Genomic DNA, 24,288 nt, shown 5'->3' on the forward strand with positions numbered 1-24,288 from the left:
CAACTCCCACTAAAATTGTTGAGTGGGGCCTTAGAGATGGGCTGATTACTAATCCCAACAATGTGTTGATAAATGTTTAACAACTGACTCTCCAGAGGGAAAAAAGTACATATCACATTAATATTTATTCAATCACTTTAAGTCTAGACAATTAACAAAATAATAAATCAAGCCCTGATTATAAAGTTTGTCAATTTCTGACATACAAATGACCACACTGAAAATTTAACAATTGGCTCTCTGAACCAGTCTGAGCTGATTCCAGCACATTCCTGAATTCCCCTGAGGGTTCTTGAGGTATTTCTGAGGGGCTAGGGTTTTCTAGCATATTGTTTGTGAGCCTCCACTGGTGCGCTTCCTATTGATAATCAGGCAGACTTAACTAGCTTTTGAAAATTTTTTGGTTTGTTTGGTTTTTTTGGGGGGTGGAGTTGTTTGTTTTTTGTTTTTTATTTTTTCATTAAGTATGAGATATTATAGAATCATGAAGTGAAACAGGCTTCAAAGTTAGGAATACCTGGGTTCCTCAGAGGTGATGGACTTAAGGTGCAGAATGAAACATACATTTTTAGACATGGCTATTGTTTGGATTTGTTTTTATTGACTGTGCTTATTCTTTACAATGTTTTTTTTTCCTGATTTTTCAATAGAAGGAAAGGAATGAGAAAAGAGGACAGGTAGCTATAGTGTTAAAAAAAGGGATCGTTAAAATGTTTAAAGCGCAGAAGAGAAATGAAAGTAGTTTAGAAAGAAATAGGTAAGCAAGACAACTTTGAAAATAACAGGATTTATTATATATATTTAAAACTATTTGAATATAATAAAGATCCTTCATTTCATATATAATCATCTTTACTGAAAATATATATATATATAAATATATATATATATATATATATTAATATTTCCATTTTGGTGTTTGTTAAATGCAGAATAATTTTTTAAACTGGTATGAACATCATGTGGGGTTGACTCAAAGAAAAAACAGAAAAATTATTTAGTCAGAGGACAAAAGAGGAGACCAGGATAGCTCTGGTTCTCACAATTACCTATGAAAGTGAGACCCCTGGTACTCAGTACAATTTGCCTTTTGTTTATTCCTTTTTTGCTCAATGTGAATTCTCCTGTACATAATAAGGATTATTTTATTATTTGTATTTTTATATCTCAGCAACTAGCATAGTGTCCAGCACATAATAGGCACTTAAATGCTGTCGATTATTAATTTTTAAGCCCTAGTTTCCTTCACAGCTCAGCTCAAATCCTACTTCTTACATAAAGACTTTCTTGGCTACCACCCCAGCCCCTCCTGTTTTCCCTAAAAAAAATTTTGTATTTATTCTTATAGCTTATTTTTATACTATATATTTGATATTACATAATTCTTATATTTACTTCGAATATAATCATATGTGTACATATTGTCTCCATTGATAGAATGTAAACCTCTTAAAGTCAGGGACTGTTTCATTGTTGTATTTATTTTCCAAGCACCCAGAACAGTGTTTTGCACAAGTAGGCACTTAAATGCTTGTTCATTTATTAATTGATTGATATTGTCTTATATGGTTCACTAAGCACTTCAAATGACTATAACCTGTGTCCTAAGACCCCAGATTTTACAAGGACCGGTTTAAACCTGGTGTGGGATCTCTCAAATCACTTTCTGCTTAGTACCTCCACTTAGATATTTCTTTTGGGACTATCAGAATATATTATAACCCATGTCTCAGTCTGCAAAACTGTTGGTTAAAAAAAAAACAAAAGGGCCCCAATTCCCAGAGAAGCACTCATGTCAACAATATATATCAGATATTCTTGATTTTACCCCAATGAAAATGCAAACACAAAGAACTCACAGGGGCATTTAAACAGTCAAGACAAAGTTCCTTTCCTCCAATGAGTTCCACTGTTCCACAAGGGTCCCAGTTCAATCCAGTGATTGAAATATCCCTGTAAGAGAGATACACTTCAGGTTGCCAACGGGTTACCAATTCTTTCCCACTGGTCCTGCACCATCCTCAGTGTGGGGAGAGAAAGGTCCAGATTTGCTCTTCAACCTTGTCACTCTGTCTTGTAGCTTCTTTTGCTCCTCAGGTATTTGGACACTCTTCTCCTATCCAGGAAGAATTCTCCAGCATTTCCTCCTCTCCCTAAAAGAATTAATCCAAGAATTCTCTCAATACTGAGTCAAGAAGCTGGATCAAGCAACCTTCACTAGTCTATGACAATAGAAATCATTCATTGTATCCTTCTCATATATAAAATCATATGAGGAAACTGAGGCACAAAGACATTAAATGGTTTGCTCAATGTCTACGGCTCTTCCCATTACAACATGACTTTCTGGAAGTGTATTTTGGTTGATAGATGGAAAGTTGTTTTTAAGACAATTGTGATGCAGACTTGCAGTATAGAAACAACTTTTATTTTATAAAATGGAGGTTGTAGCTAGTGTTTTTTTGGTGCGGGAGTGTGGACAGGACTTCATAAAAGGAGCCTAAATTCAAATTAGATCTTCCCAGTCTAAGTAAATATGAAAAGGCTGCCAAATCTTCCTGCATTAATCCCAGTGATCTCATATGTTTTCATCAAGAGTATTGAAAAATGTGAGAGACGTAGGGGGAGGGAGGTGTTTGGTTGTTTTTTTTTTCTTGCCATTTACAGATAAGGCATACGTGCAAAAGTTAGGGCTTTTTTTTTTTAATCTTTCAGGGGCTCCAGGATTTGAAGAAGGCAAAATTCACAACCCCAAAATAGAATGAATGTCCTTGTAGATGGGGCTGGGTGAATGTGATTCCGTAGAGTGTATATTTGAATCTCAACAGCTGTAAAAATGAATGTGTTTTAAGCTTTGGGATAAAAGGGATTTGGTTTTGAATGAATCAGGCAAAGGAACAGAGAGAAAAGATGGATTTGCACATACAAAGTGCAAATGAAACCATCACTAACCATGGAAATATGGTAATGAATAAGGTAGTGTTTATCTGGGGAAAACTGTGGGAGAAAAAAAAACCTTGCCATGGGTTAAAAAATAATCTTTCTGAGCTGTTACCTCAGTTAGCCATCAATTTGGGAATTATGAAATGACAGTGGTTTTGATTAAAGGATTACATTAATCTCATTGCCAGCCATTTTTCTTATTACCTCATTTGATTAAAGAAATTGCAATATAGGTAAAGCTCTTTATAATGTTTTCAATGAGGAACACTTTAAAAAATCATTTTAAGATAAAGAATACTGGATTTTTGAAGAACCAGACAAAAGTCATTCTATATAATGCTAATCAAATATAACATTACAAAACAGCACTCCCCTGAAAATCATAATTTAAAATCACTCTATCATGATATCACAATTATAGTTAAAATCAAGGTAAAATAACTTCTAGCATTTTAGCCAACATAAATATACACACTTTCCACTCCACTAGTGACTTAACTATTCTCAAAATATTTGCCTAAATTGTTTTGCACTGCCCTGTCCATCCCAACCAAGCCCACATAAAATCAATTGGGTTTTCTGTACAGAAAGTCTCAGTGACTTCTGTGAACGGGACGATGATTTGTCTGGTTGATTTTGGCTGTGGTGGTTGTATGCTTAGCTGTACTTCACAGTACACTTAACATTCTCTCTGAGAAGCCTCTCACTCTGCAAAGGAAATGAGAGGAAAGGAAGGAAAATGTAAGAGAGGCCAGGGAAAAGTGGGTGGAAGACACGTAGTGAGAAGCATTGTCTTCTTAGTCAAGGAAACACCAAACACAGACTGAGTGAATAAAAGGAAGTGGTCTCGTCCTCTTCTCCTATCTGCCCTCCCTGGAGTTGCATTAGATCTGGAAATTAGGGCCATTGTCAGTAAAAGCAAATCTGTGACTTTTTTACTCAGCTCAGGTAATTTTTAGATGCTGGAAAATCATCTCTTAAGTACAATCCAAAGAGCAGGTGTCCAATTTAGTTCTGACCCCTATCAAAGAGCTACGGTCAGTTCATTAAGGTCTCAGAAAAATATTGTTTGCGCTGGCCATTTGACTTTCCATATTCTATGAGACTATTAGAATTCCAGTCATGCTTCAGATTTTCTCACTTTGCAGTATGAGGGATCCAAATCTCTGCAAGTGCCATTTGTGTGAAAAAGAACTGATGTTGGAGAAGCAGAGGCTCATGGGAAAAATATGAAAGTGGCAACAGAGAAAGGAAGAGGGAGAAAGGAAAAAAAAGAAAGAAGGAACGAAAGAAGGAAGAAAGAAAGAACGAAAGAAAGAGGAAAAAAGAAAAGGAAGGAAGAAAGATATGGAAAAAATAAAAAACAATTGATATAAATATAATGACTTTAAATGTTTGCTTTTATGTGACAGATGTTTTTAACCAAAATTCAATGCTGGCAATCTGAGTACACTTATGATTTTAATTTGTGTTATATTCCGTTTTAGTATTGATGTCTATTTACAACATCTGTGAAGGCTCTGTAACCTGAATTTGACAGGGGAAAGTTAACAGACTGCTATTGGAGTCTTTCCATTAAGTCCATGTAACAGACTGTTAACAAAAATCTTAAATAGCTATTCTAATCATCAACAGCAATCTTACACAAATTAAATTATACCCAAAGGGCCCGATTAACTTTAAAATGCCTTGCAGACGTGTAACATAAATTTAACTTTTTTCCCGTGGAGTAGAAATTGGCTTGTTTGGTGCATGCCAGATTCACAGTTAAAAAAAAAAAATCAGCATGCAAGTTAGACTTATAATGACATGTAGGCAAGGTTCCATTTTCCTTATCAGGAAACCACACTTATGTGCCTAGAAGTTCAGTTAAGCCACAGACACCCACTTTTATATGCAAGGTAAATGCATAAATACATAGGTAAAAATTTCCAAAGACTTTGCATTGAAACACCTGTTCTTGCAATTAGCTCAGAAGGTACATATTTATGAGGGAAGGAGACATATATCTATTGGCATTCACGCTGAAATGATGCTATCAGTCAGAAGTAGGGTCACAACCAAGATTTCAACCATTCAGCCCCATCAATCAAGAAAGCAGTTGAGTTCACGGCTTAAAATGAACATTTCTACTCTAAATCATGGAAGAAAACATTCATCTCTCTACTCGCACCACAGCCTCAAGGGTATGTCCAGATGGAGTACTTGAATTTCCACTCACTCCAATCTAGGCCCTTATCATCCTGTGGACCTCCTATTTGGCCCCTAACCTCTCATTTGAGGTGGATTCTCATGGAGACTGGCTTGTGGTTGTACAGGAAATGTGATTTTAGCTGAAACAGTAATAGTAGCTCACATTTATGGTGTACTTTAAGTTTTCCAAGCTCTTTCTTTAGGATAACAGCAGTTAGTAGTTCATTTGTTAGTATTAAACTGAAGAGACTATTTCTAAACATACACCCGAGGTTTTACCCAAAGAATACTTCCCAAGGGCCATATTCTAATGGTTGAGAGCACACTAGTTCTCTTCAATTTTCTTTTAACTCTAGGGCCTACAAGTCAAGAATTTGTAGAAAAAGCTCTAGAAAAGGAAATATAGCATGATAAATCATATTGTATTATTTATTCCTTTCATTTTGGGTATATCTTAATAATCAGACGGTGACTAATCTTCCAATTTCAAAGTTTCTTCCCAGCACCTACCATATTTTTTTTTAACATACAGAATGATGACAGTGCCTCTACATTCTGAAAAACTAGCAAAGGGTTAGGTGGCTAGAGAAGTGGAATCAGAGGCTGAAGATCTGCATTCAAGGCCTGACTTTTTAACACTTGCTAATTATATAACCATGGGTAAGTCAACTAACTTCTCTAGAGTCTTGGACACCTCTCTAAGATTTAGGTATTAAGTTTTAAGTAGATCCTTCTGTTCTTTGGGGGAATGAGTTTACACCAACAAAATCACTTTATTTAATCATTTATTTACTTGTTTGTTTGTTTAGGGTGGTGATGAGAAAGGATGGCCCAGACTTGTGATTTCATTAGTATAAAGGACTCCCAAAGAAGAAACTCTCTTAATTAAGGCAGACAAGCTACTGATCTCTAATTTATAATCTCACTAGGGCAGTGGTGTCGAATTCAAATAGAAAAGGATGCCTGAGAGCCAGCTACTGGTTTAGAAAACCACAAATTAACATTATCTATACTATGTTGTATTTTTATTTAATTTGGTAAACACTTCCCAATTACATCTCAATCTGGCCAATTCCATAAGAAGCCCTTTCTATCTCTCCTCCCATACAAACACACACACTGCTAGTGCCCCTTCTCTAAAAGGAAATTTACATTTTATTTATTTTTCATATATTTTATATGGACATATTTGTGTACATGTGCCTATATTTATACACATCTTCCTGATTAAAAAACAAAACAAAACAAAAAACCAAGCTCCTTGAGGTCAGGGACTGTTTCATTTTATCACCGTGTACTCTACACCTAGCATAGTGCCTGGCACACAGTAGGCTCTTAATAAATATTCATTTATTGCTTGATCAGAATCTTTTCAAGCCCAGAGATTCTGTTTGGTTCTTAGGCTACAAAGAGACATATGCTCAGCTCTGAAAATATAATACACACTCCTGATGTAGCCTGCGTCGAAGGATATGATCACATCAACATAGGTAGTCACTCCAGTAATATAGATTGCCACCCACTTGTCCTTGCTGATTCACTGCCATGCTCATATCCTCTATTGTACCCAGCACCCTGACTCCAAATCCTTAAATAATCTATCTAAAGCACTGGAGGCCTCATTCTAGGTCTTATTCTGATTCCATATTTCTTGGTAAAGTTGCCAGTTTGCATTGGTAGGAGTTTTCTCATCTAGGAGCTTCTTTTACCAATATAGTTCTAGTCCTCATACCTATCTAAATAGTCATTTTTTGCATTTAATCCATCATTGATAATGTGTCATAGAACTACTCATTCCTACCATAATCCATTACCTTGTCATATTCGTTGCTTCCTTCAATAAAATTCAATTCAACAAACATTTATTAAAGCACCAGCTATGTGCAAAACTTTGGGTTAAGTAGTAGGAGAAATGGACTTTAGACTTTAAAAAAATGTAAGATTTTGCCTTCTTGAATTTTATAGAGTTCTAGTAGGATATGTCATATACAATAATAACCATAATATACAATATGTTCTTAAAAGAAATCTAAACAAAGTACTATGTGAGGCCCAATGGGAGAAAGGTCAAGTCTGACCATAAGACACAGAGACAGCTTCCAGATAGGGTGATATTTAAGTTGAGTTTTTAATGATATTTAGAAATTCAATAGAAGATGGAGGAATACATTGAAGGCATGTAAAACATCATCAGTAAAAAGATGGAGGTGAGAAAGTAGGGGGACATGTAAAGAAAATGAAGAATAATCAAGTTTTGTTGGAACATAGTAGAATAATTGAAGGGAAGTAATCTGGGAAGATAAAGTGGTGCCAGATTATGAGGGTCCTTGAACACCAGACTTGAACTCCATTGAAGGGTTTTAAACAGAGGACTGAAGTGACTAGATAGATTAAAAAGGAGGAAAACTTGTTAGGAAGATATTGTTATAGTCTAGACTCTAGATATAATGGTATTGCCTTTATTAGGGTGCTGGTAATGGAAACAAAGGACAGATGTGAGAGAAATTGCAAAAGTTGAATCAACAGGGTTTGATAACTGAGTACTTTTGTTGCTTTTTTTTTTTTTACTATTAGTATAATATAAATAAATATACCATTCTGTATGTGGGGAAGGCAGAATGGTGTCATGGAAAGCATACTAAATTTAGAGGCAGAGGACCTGGCTTTGCCATCTACTAGCTGTATAATGTTGGGTAAATTATTTCAATACTCCGGCCCTCAGTTTCCTCGTTTGTAAAATAAAGAGGTTGGTCAAAATCATCCTAAGCTCCATTCTGGCCCAAAGTCCTATGGTTTACATCTGGCTTGAAAAAAAGTATCAAACTATACTCATGTAATTATTTCTTTATAAGGCTTGCTCTGATTTTTTTTTTTATTCTACTGGTTAATTTTTTTACATTAACTATTATAATGGTTTCATTTTTAATAATAAGAGAAAATGGAAAGCACATGCCAAATCTCTTATTTTAGTTAAACATTTACAATTGAATCATTTCTCTATGTATTAGCCATGGGTTATTTGCTTTTATTGAATCAAACTGAATAGTCATGTCATACTCCCTCCACCTGGTGGCAGTATATCAAAATTGCAGATTTGATAGATGAAAATAGAATGGAATCGAATTCTGTTCATTTTGATTTCGGCCCTCTGGAAAACTCTCCCAACACAAGTGATTATAAAAGTCCTTGAGATGGTCGGGCTTTTTTTTTTCATTCATACACCCAATCCACTAACATTTATTAAGAGTCTACTATGCATAGTGCTGTGTTAGATGTTGGAAGAGATAAAATTTAAATAGACTCATTCCCCGCCCTCAAAGACTTTGCAGTCTAGTAAAGAGATTAGATACCAGCACATTCAACTATAATATACAATATTTCCTAAGTACATTAGAGAGGTGAATGAAAAACAATGTGCTGTGTGATATTTAAAGGGGAACGTCATATCAGCTTCATGAAAAAGCTAACATTTTATTGGGCTTTAAAGGATGACTAAAAATTCCATAGGCAAAGAGGAGGAGGAAGCGCATTCCAGGTATAGGATAGAACACAGGTAGGGTCACCGAGGCAGGAGAATACAATGCATATTTGAGGAAGCAGATAGTAGCCTGGTTTAGGAGTATAAAGGACAGGCAGGATATAATATGAAACAAAACTAGACAGGTAGTCTGGTGACATTTGTACAGTGTCTTGGATGCCTGGCAAAGTAGTCTGAACTTTAGTGGGTATGCCATAGGAAGAAGCTTCTATGTGCTGATGGCTATTTTGTAGAAGCATATGTGGATGAATATAATAGAGACTATTTGGAACTAAGGCAAATCCTGATTTCTCTGTAAAGAAAACTATATAAACCAGCAATAAGAATCACCAAAGATTCTTATTGGTGATACAAAGTTGAAAGCTCTCACTGAATTTTGGTGAGCAGCTTTTTGCCCAAGCTACAATGCTCATATAAACACACCCAGCTTCCCAAGCTAAAAACTGGTGAAATGAAGAGTGTGGTCTAAAGGATCTCAAGTCCCTTTTGACTCTCCCCCTTCCTTCAGAAAACAACCAAATCCTTTTGTGGACTAAATGGTTTTAATGTTACCTTTTTATAATGTCTCTCAAAAGCTAATCTGTATTTCTAATACCACCCTAGCTTCCATAGCCCCTCCCACAAAGATTGTGGATTCTGTCTTTGTGTTTTTAAGAGGTAATAGAATCTCGGGAAAGAGGGACTCTAATTGTTATTCTGGAAAGAGAGTATTAACTCTCACTATTTGAGCACAAAGACAAAGCTAAGAGAACTGCTTTACTGAGAGAAACTACTTGAGGGAGAGAAAGGTCAAAGAGACCTCTTTCTAGATAGACTGGGAAGATTAACTCCTATCTTGAGAAGAAACATTTAAAAGAGAATTCTCAATAAAAGACTTTAACTGCCAATCCAAGACACCTGAATAACAGAACTGTGTTACCCAAGTTGAGGATAAGTTACAACTGATGGTTAGCTATATCTCTAACTATGGTCTTTCTCACTATTCTATATTGTTGATATTTAAACATATTTAAATATGTTCCTGCATTGATAACAAACTAAACAGCTAGTAACACTGATTCTGTTTAAGCCTTTGAGGTTAGAAGATTTGAGAAAAAGAGAAGAGATGAAAAGACAAGAGAAGAAAAGAGAAGAAAAAAGGGGAGAAAAAGAGGATTTATTTAATAAACTGGCCTGGGGGCTCAGAGTGAATTGACTAATGAATAGTAGAGATGGTGTGTTTGTATTACTTTATGAGGAAATATACAAATATGTCACTTGATTGCCTTAGAATCTCGGATAACAACAAGGAAATTAGCAAGTGGCGGTTAAAGAGAAGAGTGACCATCCCACCTACACTTACACATGTAAGGTTATCATCCTTAAACCCTATTTATTACATATGTGGCCATTGTCTCTAAGCTCTCTACACAAAAGTAGACACCATATCTAAATACCTATTTGAATCTAATGCTCATAATTACTATGGAATCCTTATTACAAAATTCCATGCCTTTCCCCCCATACTGAGAATTCTTGATCTCTCAATAGTATTTAGTACTGTTAACCACTCCCTCCTTCTTAATCTCTCTTCCTTTGACTCTATTACATTGTACTCTCATAGTACTCATCCTATTCCTTATTCCATTCCACCTCTCATTCTTTTAGTGGCTTTACATTCTCTCTGGTCTCCTTTCTCCTTACATCCTCTCCTTTGGTGACCTAATTCAGTCCTATGTCTTAAATTATCAGCTTTATGGAGAAGTCTCCCAAATATATGTCGCCACCCTTAAATTCTTCCTAGAGCTTTTAGTCTTATGGAAACATAACTCACCTAGGATAACTCTCTAGATGTCCCTCCAGAACCTCAAAACCATTATGTCTAAAACTGAGTTCATCATCTTTCCCCTTAAACACTCGATACTCTCCCTTCAAATACTCCTAGCTAGAATCACAAATGTTTGGGTTTTTCTTTTTTCAGAGTTGGAAGAGACCTCAATGGCCAAATGAATTCCCACCACAACTACAGATGAAAAATAGTCTTCCAAACTATATTTCTATCCATCCTCTGTGTCCTCTTAACTTTTACTCAAGGCCTCTTTCCATACATTTTCCCATGCCTAGAAGTTACTTTCCTCACACACTTCTGCCTTACCTCCATCTGTTGATGTTTATCCCTTCCTTCAAGGACCAACTCATGGGTTGCCTCCCAAGTTTTCCTTGAAACCACTCATGTATCTTCTCCTCAAATGGAAGTGATTTGTTCAGTCCAGTTACCTGGACTTCTCTTTGGCCCTGACCTCAATCTTCCTTGTATCATAGCTCTTTGAATACTCTCCTCTCCTCCTGCTCCCTCCCTCACTAATTAAATTATATATTTTTTTAAAAAACAGGGCTTGTATTATATCTATCTTTGTACTCCCTTCATAGTGGAGAGAATGCCAGCTATGCATTCTAGGCAGACACTGACCTGTATAGCCTAGAGCTACATCTAAGGGGAAAATTCATGAGGACTCTATAGAGGAAGAAAAACCTTCCTGGAACCAGGAGTTATAAATTCCTCCATTGCTACCTGCATCCTCTACATGTGTGGCTCACTACCTTTGTTCCTTTAAATTTGAGTCCACTCTTCTCAGAGCCCTTGTGTGTGCAGAAATAAAGTGCACCCCCAGTTTTTTGGGGAAATGTTTTGTACCTAATGTTCTTACCATACCTGCTTAAATACCTTTTGTGAAAATTAATTAAGGTTGCTTGGCATTGTTATTAATCGTGAACATTCCAGTAGGGGCCTGTAAACTACAGTATTGAAAATACCAGCCTCTCACAGTATATCCCACAAACCTTGTAAGGTGATGTTAAGCCACCTTCTCGGAACACAAAACCAGACTGTAAGGTGGGAGAGTGGCCTGGGGAGGGGCTACTACACAAGTATTAAGTATACAAACAAGAAAAAAAAGAAACAGAATAAGAAAAACAAAAACAAACATTAAACAAAACCAAAGACATAGGCAAATATATCCACATATTTCTTTTTTATAAATTAAATCCTTAAGATTTTCACAAAATTCTTCTGTGTGCCCTTCCTGTTAGCCTGAAAATGACAATCTAAGCTTTTGAGGTAGAAAAGCACAGTGAATTCAACTCCAACAGTTAGTGATTTATCCAGATCAATAATGATTTGACTTGAAGTTGTAATTGTCATTTCAAAATAATGCCTGTTTTGTATCAGACTCTTTTAATTGCTTTTGAGTCAGCTCATTGACTTCTTCCTCTTCTTCTGGGGCATATTTCTCATATTGCTTTGAGCTCTAGTTAGAGCCAAGGTGCAGGACTCACTTTGAATTTAGCAATGAGCAGCTCTGTATTCCCATGTGGCTGATTCACATACAGCCATTTCCACTAACATCTAAGGATCATTGCAAAAGGGGCTTACAGAACATGGGGAGAAAAAGGCCCTGATGAATAAACATAGCCCTATTATAGTGCCTAAGCAAAGTGGTCAAAGCACCATTCTCTCTGCCTAACTCGTTCATTTACTTAAAGTTAAAAATAAAATATAAAGCACAGCAGGAAATCCCACCAATTGTCAAGAACAGGTAGGGCCAAATACAGGGAAATTAAGAGAAAAGTCATAAAAGTACTAAAAAAAAAAATGATGGGTACTACTAAATTCTTTCCTGGAACAGTATTGCTTAGCAGATAAAATCCTGGCAGGAATGAAAGCCAGAACTTGAAACCCTTCCAAGCTCCACCGCTGTGGCATGGGGGCACCTTATTTCTCTGTTCCATTTCTTCTGCTGTTTAAAAGAAACAATACTATTTGCACCTGAAAAAGTTCATCATGGTTTCTTAGGTCTATGGGAAATATGTGCCATGATCCAGCATTTAGCCTTTGGAAAGCCTTAGAACATGAAAGGATTATATATTAAGTAGCTCTTATTCATGAAGATTTTTAATATTATTCAGTAGCATTAGAAAAAAATCCTTCCTGGCAGGGGTGATAGCAGATTCACAGAAGTGCTTTTCCAATATGTTTTGTTAAGCTCCAGGTTTGAGCATGGGTGTCAGAGGGGTTTCATGAGCAAAGCCGAATGAGTACAATTGACTGGTCGTCTCTCTGCTGCTCCAACACTGGATCAGGTCTCTATAACATTAGAAATAACATAGGAAAAATATTTTCATACAAAGGAGAGTTCTTGGGGTGGGGGGAGGGGAGGCAAAGAAAAAAAGGAAAATCTAGGAGTCATAAAAACAAAAGACATCAATAAAAATTGATAAAAAAAAAAGTAGCACAAGAGGATTCTACCTTTCCATTAACTTGAAAGATTAGTCTTTTTTTTTTAACAGCAAGGATGCCTTTGTCATGGTTTACCATATTTCTTTAGCACCATACAAGCCTGTACATATTATTTGTAATGTATTACAAATAGCTTTAAGGTCAGAATAAATGGAAAAGAAATCTTTTTACTTCTTCTGCCCCAAACAAGTGCATCCTTATCCCAAGATAGTAAATATATTTTGAATAAATCTGAACATAAATTCAACCCTGGGTTCCCACTCTAACTTCAGTGTTTTACTACAAACAGAACTGCTGAACCAATTTCTACTCATATTTTTAATCTCTCCTTGACCCTAAGCCAGGTTTTAAATAAATGGAAACAGGCCTTGACTATTCCCATCCAAAAGACAGATGATAAAGAATCTGTTTCAGACTTTAAGCTGGTCACTTTTTAGTCAATTATTGCCAAAGTTGTGGAATAAGTGCTGCTGTCTTTAAGCTTAATGCTACCCTTTCACATTCTAAATCAATTTAAAATCTTTCTCTTAATCTGTTTGGTTTCTTCCCAACTCTGCTATGGGAGATGCCTCATTGCCAATTTTTCCTCTTTGGGATGATGTTCTTGATAAAGCTTAAAGGAGGGGCTCATTCTTGATTTGCCTGGTGGTTTTGATACTATTTTTTTTTTAAAAATATGCCTCTTGCTTGAACTGAAAATTGAGAAATTGAAGGCATTTTGAAAAAGACATAGTTTTTAGCATAGTTATTGGTCCTCCAATGAATAGGTCCTCCAAAGTCTTTGGGGATTTCACTCTTAGATGATGCTTTTTTTCCCCAATTTTTCCAATTTCATGTAAAAACAATTTTAAACATTCTTTTTAAAAAAATTTTGATTTCTAAATTCTCTTCCTCCCTCCCTTCACCCACCTTGAGAAGGCAAACAATTTTATATAGGTTATACATGTGCAGTCATGCAAAACATATTTCCATATTAGTCATGTTGTGAGGGGAAAAAAACACAGATAAAACCTCCAAGAAAAATAAAGTTAAAAAAAGTTTGCTTAAATCTACATTCTAACTCCATCAGTTCTTTCTGTAGCAGTAGATAGTATTTTTCAGATGATGATGGTTTCAAATTTATATTGTAACAACATAACCCTTCTACGATGCTGACCATGTATTTAACTAAATCATTCTACAGAAGACATAGTTAAGTCAGCCTCTGGTTCTGGGGTTCCTTACCATTTTCCTCTCACGGATCCCTTTTAAAACCTAGTACAGCCCATGCACTCCTTTTCAGAATGATGTTTTTAAATGCAAAAAATAAAATACATAGGACTACAATAGAAACCCATAGATTTCTCAAAATATTTTTAAAAAACAAGTTCATGGACCATGCTGATTTTGAGTCTAATGAAATCACTGTGCTAGACTTATAGCATCTGAGTTATTCTTTATTTAAAAAAGTGGGCATCTGTCAGTACAGGAAGGAAAATGGGGTACTGAAGGGTATGGAAGTAGAAGGCTGTACATAGCATATGTTATGTTGTATTTGGTAGACTTGGTGACTTGTGTTGTCTTTGGTAGCTCATTGGGGTGCTCCCATTGTGTTAGGGCCTCTGCTGGACAAGGCTCATTGCACCCGCACTTCTGTCAGAGTATTTAGGAGAGCTACATAATGAGAATTAAACTACTCTGACCAGCGATTGGTTGTAAAGGGGAGTAAAGCGACTATAGGGCCCCTGGTTTTGGTGTTGGGTCTTTCTCATCTTCTGTTATCACTGATAAATGGAGGTCATATTCATAGGACTCTGTGTTGGTTCAGGATTGGGACTTATACTCCATATACCATATATAGAATGTATTAGAGTTAGAGAAGAAACCATGATGAAAGCTGTGGCTGGATTTGGCTTCATCTGTATGAATTCTACCAGCTAAATCTACTCCTAAATTCGCCCTACAAAAGGATGCCTAATAACTGTAACAAGTTAGGAGTTCATGAGCATTTGGGGGGAGAGAAGAGGTGATAAGCTTCCCCCTCTATACTTGCCCCACCATTTAGCAGCAAATGCTTTCTAAAAGGGCTGATTTTTTTTTTGTGTGTGTGTCAAGTCAGTAGCCACCCCAGAGAAATGAAGGACAGCCCAAATACAACCTTCCGTAGCTGAACTGAGTTTATTGACAGATGTTCGGAACCACCAAAACAGGACCATGGATAGAGAGGCTATCTGTCAGTCCTTCTCTGAGTAGACAGTGGCCTCTTTTGGTCTGTGGGGTTCCAAAATCCAAGCTAGTAACCCAAGTCCATGTGAAGCACAATGTGTGAACCCAATTTGTAAGACGATAGCAGCAAAATTGGCTTTTTTATTTTAGCCCTGATCTAGGGTACACTATTTAATTCAAGGTGCATCTTTTTAGAAAGGACAAGGAAAACATGTCCACACAAGAGCAACCAGAAAGAGGATCATTTGAAAGAAGGTAGGGAAGAGATGAGTGAGGGGAAAATAGTCTTTGGAAATGATTCTCAGAAGTTCTTCTTTCTAACCTTAACAAGTTTATTAAACATTAGGGAATATTTTAGCCTAGTTTAAATACTTGAAAGTAAAACTATTTAGTTATTCTATAACTTGGAGAGGCTGGATGTCTTGATATCAAAAAGACCTGGGTTCAGATCCTATGTCTAACATGATTTCTCTTCCCTCCAAAACAATTACCTATATTTCGTTTGTATAAATTTTGGATTTCCTCTTTTGTACAATGTTGTTTCCCTTCAATAGAATGTAAGCTCCTTGAGGGCATGGTCTGTTTTCCTTCTGTGTTGGCATCTTTAGCACCTGAAACACAGTAGTTGCTGAATAAATAGTTGTTGAATTGAATTGAAGACAACACAAAAGAATGATTTAAAATGTGATGTTATGAGATGATCTGCTTTTTCCCCAGAAGGCTATGTTCCAGGTGAGCTCCTCTCTAGCTTGGCCCTACCTTGTTGCCCATCCTCAAGACCTACCCAGCAACATCCGGGCATTTCTGTCTACAAAGTTTAGTAGCCCTGCTTGAGGGCATGTTGTCTTCTGCTTGTCCCATGCCAAAAATCTGCTAGTTATGGCTTGATGTGTGTGTATCCTTTTGTTTATTTTTTTGGTCCAGACCTGGGATTTAATTTGTGTGGAGGAACTCATAGTGTGAAAACTTCCTCTACAAATGCAGATCTGTAACATCTTCTTAACTTAGGGTCATTGAAAATTGCCTGGGACCCTGAGAGACTTGCCCAGTGTCTCACAGCTAATCTAGGCCAAAAGCAGGACTTGAACCCTGGCCTTCCAGACCCCGAGGATTCCCTTCTGTTATGCTGTGTCTCCTGTACTTCCTAAAGAGTCTTAAAAATAGACACTATTGGTGAAAAGCAATCAGGAAAGAGTCAATGAAAATTACATGCCTAAGTATGTTGGAGGAAGATTAGCATCAACAGCATGAAATAAGAATAGAAATTTATATATAAACGAATCCATGCCTGATGGGAAATTACATGTTTAAGATGAGTGGAAAATAGACACACTCAGAAGCACTGCATGGTCACCAAAGACCACAAATACACAAGTGGAGGGGAGTAGGCATTAAGTTATTAAAATCCTGAGAAGTTTGTGCTTTTTGCTTAGTTTGTGTCTGTTTTGTCAGCTATGAGTAAATGGGCAAGGGCGTTCACATGACAGTTCTCTTACTGCGGCAAAATTACTCTTGGGCAAAAACCATGTACTAAAAACCCTTGCCTCCTGATGCAAATTCTGGAACTTAAAAGGAACAAAACACTAAAGTGAATACGGAAGAATAAAAACATAAACACCCCATCAGTCTGCCCCCCACACCTCCACTCCTAGCATCCTTGACTTGTCTATTCAGAATAAAGTGAAACAAAATATCTGGCTTATTTGACTAACAGAAACAGCCAATCTAAATAATTTAGTTTAAAAGGAAAATAGAATCACAGCCCTTGAGAGCTGAAAGAGTTCTTAGAGATCATTGTATGTAGTTAAAAGAGAACTGGCTTAGAAAGAACTGAGTCCAAATCCAGATTCAGACATTTACTAGCTGAGTAACCATGGGCAAGTTGCTTCACCTCAGTTTACTCAACTTTAAAATGGGGATGATCATAACACCTACTTCCCAGGGTGATTGTGAGGATCAAATGATTTAATGATTGTCAAGGGCCTGGAACACAGTTGTCACTCCTCATTCCAGACCATTTCTGAGCCATTGCCCCTCAATAACCTTTTTTTCCTTGAATATCCAATAGAAATCCATGCAATATGTTGATACCATCCTCTCCCAATAGCTATCATATACTGACCTCTAGATTGTTATGTTATGTTATTGTTATGTTAACTTCTTCAATGAATTTAGGAGTTGATAGTTTCACTGTGGACTGACCAGGGCAGAGCAATGTCCTCTAGAAAGGTAATCGATAATTTGGAGAATATTTGTATTAGGTGGTAGCAGTGTGAAAAGAGAAGAAGGGGTGTTCAATGGTAGACTCATAAACAAGGTCTTGGTCCTTCCTTCAGACATGTATGATCTGCTCTGCCTGGTGCCAACTCACACGGATGCTTGGAGAGCCTGCCTCTAGAATTTCATAATAACACAGCAGATGCCCTGTCCCTGACTTAGAGTACACACAGTTATTCTGGGACCATTTTCTATCCCCTTATCATATGGAGGATAGAGCATTTTAATTGGGTGCTGAGCAGGAACTGAGAGTGCCCACAAAAGGCTCCAATGGAGTAACTTGACCTCTGTCTTTTTTATGGGAGTGATTCAGCTAAGAACTGTTATAAGCCTCTGGCTGGGGAGAAAAGAGGCAGCAGTGGCTGCTATGAGCTAGCCTTATCTCTCTTCCTGGAGCCCACGTGTGTCATTGAACAAACACCACTGCTGTTTCTTCTATCCCACTTGTATTTCTTCTTTCTTGCTCCTGGGGTTAGAAATGTGTTGTAAGACTCAGTCTTAGTACTGGAGATGGAATGGAGCAGACTTGTGGGATTCAGAAGGTTAGAAGAGCCACTGGAGGTCCAGTAGCCAAGTCTAGGAAGGAGTCCCAAAGAGTGGCCAGCTAGCTGTACATCAAACCAGCTGCCAAATCGCTATGTTTTACAAGCAAGGGAGCACCTTGTTTCATCAGATATGCCACACTGCAAGTGAATTTGTAGGAGAGTTTGAGCCCATTCTTCCGAGGGACCAAGGTGGTAGTGAGGAGAGTGTGGTCCACTTTGAAAGGGGAGGGACATATCTGGACTTAGGTTTTTGCTATGTCTTCTCAGTAAATATTCCTTTGTAAAAGCTAATTGATATTAATTGCTTATCAGTGAAATATCACTTGATCGAGTGATATTAGGTAGATACTGACTGGTACTAATAAATTATATTGGGTTGCTAATCACTGGTATTGAATTTGGGGGGAATACAATGGAATAGGAGCTCAAAGAGAACCCCACAACACTTCAGGGTTACCCTCTAGAACCCTAAGAGGGGGAACGAAGTCTCGCTTGGGGAACACAACTTGCCTGTGGAGTTGAGGCTGGGAGAGTAAGCCCCAGAGACTTTTAATGTTCTACAAATAGAAACAAGAGAAACTGTTGTCTGCCCTTTCAAGCTCCTTCTCCATGATGTTTTCCTACTTAGACTTCATTTAGTACTTTCATGCCACTCACACCTTTTTTTAAATTTTAGACTCAAACACCAGAACTCAAATACAGAATAAAGAAAAGAAAAATAAATATGTCATAAACTTAAATATCGAACTTAAATACAAAATAAGAAAAGGAAAAAAGCATGTCACATGCACAGCAGAACATAAAAGAGGATTCAAAATATATAGCAATAAATTTTCGAGAAAGTATAACTACTACACATTGTGTTGAGAGCTATCTTTTCTTTGCTTGCACAAGTTTTCTTTTGTTCTCTGCTGTGCATTTTATTTTGTTCTTTTTTCCCCCTTCCTCCCTCCTCCCCGAAGGATACAATTAAGTGCAGATATATTTATATATAGATATATAGTAGACATACACATATAGACATATACTTTCACTAACAAATTCTACTCCTGATCTTTGTTTTTATTTTTGTATCTCTTATGTCCTATCCCTCCTGGCTCCTCTACCTATTACTTAGCCTGCCTCCACCCAAAATTCCTTCCTTCTCCTCCCACTCCCATTGATCTAAACAACCTTCTATACTCCCCTTTACCTTATTCCATCACCCTCCACTCTAGATATCCTTCCCTCATCCTCTCCTCCCCATCCTTTCACCATTTTATTTCTTCTTAGAAGAAATTTACTTCTTCTTAGAAGACTTTTATTCTCTTCTAGATATATATGTATTGTTCCCTCTTAAACCCATTCCCAGTGAAAGTAGGTTACCAGAACTATCAGCCCTACTCCCTCATCTAATTCCTCTGTGTTGAGTTTTGCTCTTGTACCTCACTGGTATAAAATTACTACTCTTTTTAGCTGTTCCTAAACGGTTTTACTTTTTAAAGTCAAATCATGCTCAGGTCTACCCCAATCTCTCCTACGAATAAACCAATTACTAATAACCGTCTTAGACATACATTTTACATTTTACCTACATAAAAGGTAAATGCGCTACCCTCATTGAATCCCTATAATTAATCTTTGGTATGTACCTTATGTTTCTCTTAGCTCTTGTATGTCAAATCTTCTATTAAGTTCAGGTTGTTTTTTTTTTTAAACAAAGTCCTGAAAGTCTAACAGTTGATCAAATGTCCTTTTTTTTTTTCATTGAGCATCATACTTAACTTTGCTGGGTATGATATTTTTGGCCAGAACCCCAGTTCTCTTGCTCTTTGATATATAGTGTTCCAACCTGCTGTCTTTAGTGTCTCTGCTGCTAGATCTTGTGTGATTCTAATTGTGGCATCATCATATTTAAATTGGTTTTTTTTTTTTCTTGTTGCTCTTAATATTTTATCCTTCAGCCATTTTAATGTATTATTTTATATTTGCTATTCTCATATGTACCATATACCCTTACAAGACTGAAAGATCCAAGAGGGCAGGAATCCTGTCTTATATAAACTTTATATCTCTCCCAGTGCTTAGAGCAGTGCTCTGCATAATGGGCATTTAATACTCACTTGTTGAATGTAATTTAATTGAGTCAAATTAAAATGACAAATGGACCCTTCAGATTGCTACCTCCTTTTCTATCCTCCTACTCTCCACCTTGTGGATTCTGTTACCTAAGCTGCCTCCAAATAAGCTATCAGACAAATACCTTTCTCTAACATTTGTCTCTACTATGAATGTAAAAACAGGTCTCTTTTTTGTTCTGAAAAAAGTACTCACATATGCTTTTAATGACTTGTAAAAGAGAAAAAAGTTTTCCTAATCTTAAATTCAAGTTCTTTCTGCTCTGATCACCATTAAGGACAAGGAAAGTTCATTTGACTCTGGTCTGTTTTTATCTGTAGTTCCTCGGTTGGTTCAGCCCGGCCCCCACACTCCCAGATAGTGAACATCTACTATTTCAGCCATTTAGAAAATTCTCCCAGAAATTCTCTGATTAGAGATACTAAAGTTGCTGGTACTTTCTCACTCCTCAAAGACAAATTGGAGATTCACTTACACTCTTCTCCTTAAATTATTAGCTTGCTTTTATTCAACTTTGAGCTAGTTGAAGAAAAAATATTTATGTTAATAACACACTGTGTTTTATGCACTGTCAGAAATAATTTTTTTTAAAAAATTAACATACAGTACCATTATTCTAAATCTCTGCATACTGGGGTCTCAATGTGTGCACAGATTTAACATAGAGGGGCCCATGTGAGAGGTACAATTGAAGGTTATGCTGACTCAGTGATCCATTGTTCCAAGACCTACTTGTCAATCAGTATGGGGGGAGGCATCACCCACCCGCTATTCATTGAGTACCAAGTCACTCCCTACCTGTTTGTACCTGGCAACTATTACATACCTGCTACCTTGGGGAGGAACTGAGATGCCATCGCCCATCCCTTTTTGCTGACGTGTACCTATCTGAATTGTCTTTATCTCATTACAAAAGTTATCAATGAAAGCTGGCTCCATCTTGAAACCCTTGCTGATCTCTAGTGATCAGCCCATCAACGTGTTGCTACCTTGACATACTTTTAATAAACTTCTTTTAATTCTCTTTGTCCTGATTTTTGCCTCCTTAATCAGAGTGAAAGCCCAAAGAATTTTCCTCTTAACAATGCCGGGGACCTGTTTTTGGAAGAAGACATTCTGTGCACCCTTACCACATGGATGGGTGAAGCCTTTTCCATTGGCTATATAGCTGGAATTGGCTATGTCATTGAAACTACCGCACTGGGACAGTCTCTTTTTCCAGTGGTGTCCAGGAAGGCGAAGGGCTTATTCACCTACATAATGGATACCATGAACTAATCTGGGTTTGGGGGAGGGCTGTTTCCTGCCTCCCCTTGAGGCCCCGTAGCCCAAGAAACAGGTTTGGGGTTTAGTTTTGATGCGTTTGTCCTTTTTCCTTCTAGGCACAGGTGGCAGAGTCCTCAGACCCAGAAGCGTGAGCCTCGAGGAACTTGGGGGCAGGATTCTAGAGTGGAAGTTATTGCCAGCCCAGTGAGAAGCCCTGAGAAGTCAGGGTGCTAGGACTTGGAACTTAGTAGATCTATGCTATATAGGTATGGAGTTAAGATGTGAAGTGAATACCTCTCTTCTCCCCAGATACTGAGAGAGGGTGTGTGTGTGGGGGGGAGGATTATATCCCTGTATATTGGGGGTGGGGGGGTTGTATATTTATTACACCTTTGAAGTAAATATTCCTTTGTAAAAATTAAATTTAAATGGTTAAATGGAACTGAGTGCAAAGGATTCCTAAAATAACAGATTTATAACTAGTGGGAGTGTGCACTAATGACAGAGGCTAGATACTCCCAAACCCCCTTAAGGGTGCCAGAGAATCCTGAGGAGGGTTGAAATATAACACACCTGGCCTTCAAGCAATAGGAGCCAGGGCAGTCTCTGTAACACAAACATTTAGAGCTTAGGGAGAAAAATGTCCAGATTGACATAGTACCCCCCCCATACCCTTGGGCATCTTTCTCCTATAAGACAATTTAAGATAGTATTTACAAGTATCCTAAATAAAGAAACGTCATAGCATGTTAATGTATAGTTTGGGGCTAACATTCTACTCCTTCTAATAGAACAATAATCACTTAAGCCTCTACTGAAACTACTCAATTCTTTCTTTGGCCCCTCTTTCCCCACCAAGGATTGGAAGGGCTTCCTGCCTGTGGTCAATACCCTAATCTATTCTGACTAGAAAAGAGACCATTCACTGCCCTTAGGTGGGTCTTAGCAACAGTCAGTCTCGGAACAAGGAAGGAAACAACTAGACAAGAGATACTTTCTATTCTAAGTTTGGTTAGCACCCTCACCCCTTTGTCCTCAGGCCTTAGTTTTTTTTTCTTTTTTTTTTTCCTTACCTTCTACATACTTTCTTAAAGAGAAAAGTCTGGAAAAGATTTTAGGCTGAAGAAATATCTATTTTTTAATATTCTTAGTTGGACTAGAAAGGAGGTACTTAATATGCACCCACAAGCTGTTGCTTTTAGTTCTAACTGCTGGGGCCAAGAACAAGACTAATCCTTCCCCCACATGACAGCCCTTCAAATACTTGAGGACAGCTACTGCGTCCCCTCCAGGCTTTCTCTTTTCCAGGCTAAACATCCCTACTGCCTTCAATTAATCTCCGGTGGCATTGCCTCAAGCACTCCACCATCCTGTTTGCCTGAATCTGTCTGTATGCCTTCCAGTTCATACAACCTCCTTCCTAAAGATAGGGAATGGAAGAATCTACTTTTTGTTGGGGGGAAAATTAAATCCAAACTTCTTGATTAGTGATTGTAATCATGATTTACATTTCTTTGATTAAAATCAGTTCCAGCTGTTTTTTTTTAATCTGAGGAATATTTTTGTGATGATATAAAAATACATTGGAATGAGGTCTGTTTAAAAAAAAAAAAGGCAACGCCTTTATCCAGAGACTTCGCAGAGAACCCTGCTGTTATGACCACTGGCTAGGGCTGCAACAGAAGGCTACCCTCCCAGACAACTAGATCTGTCAAAATGAAGTTCTACAAAGCTTTTTATTACCATAAAGGCAACTGACATGCAGAGCACCCATTAAAGCCAATGCTCTCTGCTAGACAAGCCCCTTGGGAGTATTCACAATCTTACATTCCCCATGCTCCTTATGGATGTTTCCTAGGCTCTCCAAAGATCCAGAAACTCATCTTACTTCTGCTTTTAGTGACATGAAAGAAAGGGGAACATATAAAAACAAAGGGAGGCATGAAACTTGGATGGGAAAGTATGATGGTAGAAGATTCTGTAGTTTCAATAAAAGATACCTTCTTAACTATTGAGCATGGACAACCATTTTCTTTGTTTTTTAAAAAAGTGTTATTGATGTATCTTGCTTTTACATCACAGTGAGCTCTGGGGATGAAGGAGAAACACCTTCTATGCCTGTTCTAGACTAAACCCTGACTTGTGACAAAGAAAAACAATTCAAACATCTGACTGATCACGTCTGAAAATATACACATTCTGCTCTACTAGACCCCCACCTCTTTACCATGAGGAGAACAGTATGTTTCATCATTTGTTTTTGTTTGTTTGTTTGTTTGTTTTTAGACATTCATTAGTCACACTGAGAATTTGGCTTTCTATTGGTGATCTTTTCATTCACATTATTGTAATCAGGTATATTTTTCTTTTGGTTCTACTTCACTTACCACCCATCATACTTCTCTCTACTGCCCATTTGGAAACCCATATCTTGGATTGCTCAGAGACTGTGGTATTCCAAGATTTGTATCCATACATCATTGTTCAGAGAGCATTTATACAGAATGTAGAGATTTTGTGTAGGAGAAGTTTGGGATTATTAAATGCATTTTACAACTTCCCAAATACAATCTAGTCAGATATCCTCCTCCTCTTCAATTCTGTCCCCAAATCACTCCCCATTGACAGCATATTTGCCTACCCCCAGATATATGTACTGATATTCTACCTCAATGGACTGGCCACCCAACATAAGCCATTGTTAGATAACGGACTTGTTTCATTCATTTAGTTTTTAGTGTATGGATGGTTAGGTAGATTTCTTTTGAATAATCATATAATCATGGATTTTATTGGGCATTGCCTACAATGTTCTAGGGCTTAAGGAACATATGGAAGACCTCCCCATCTAAAGGAATCTCTTTTCCTTTAGGATCCTGCACAAGAAACTCTACATGACAGGGGAGCCCACATCTTCTTGTTTTAGG

This window comes from Phascolarctos cinereus, unplaced genomic scaffold (assembly GCF_003287225.1).
Source record: "Phascolarctos cinereus isolate Bilbo 61053 unplaced genomic scaffold, phaCin_HiC Scaffold_726;HRSCAF=1367, whole genome shotgun sequence".
Classification (NCBI taxonomy): domain Eukaryota; kingdom Metazoa; phylum Chordata; class Mammalia; order Diprotodontia; family Phascolarctidae; genus Phascolarctos; species Phascolarctos cinereus.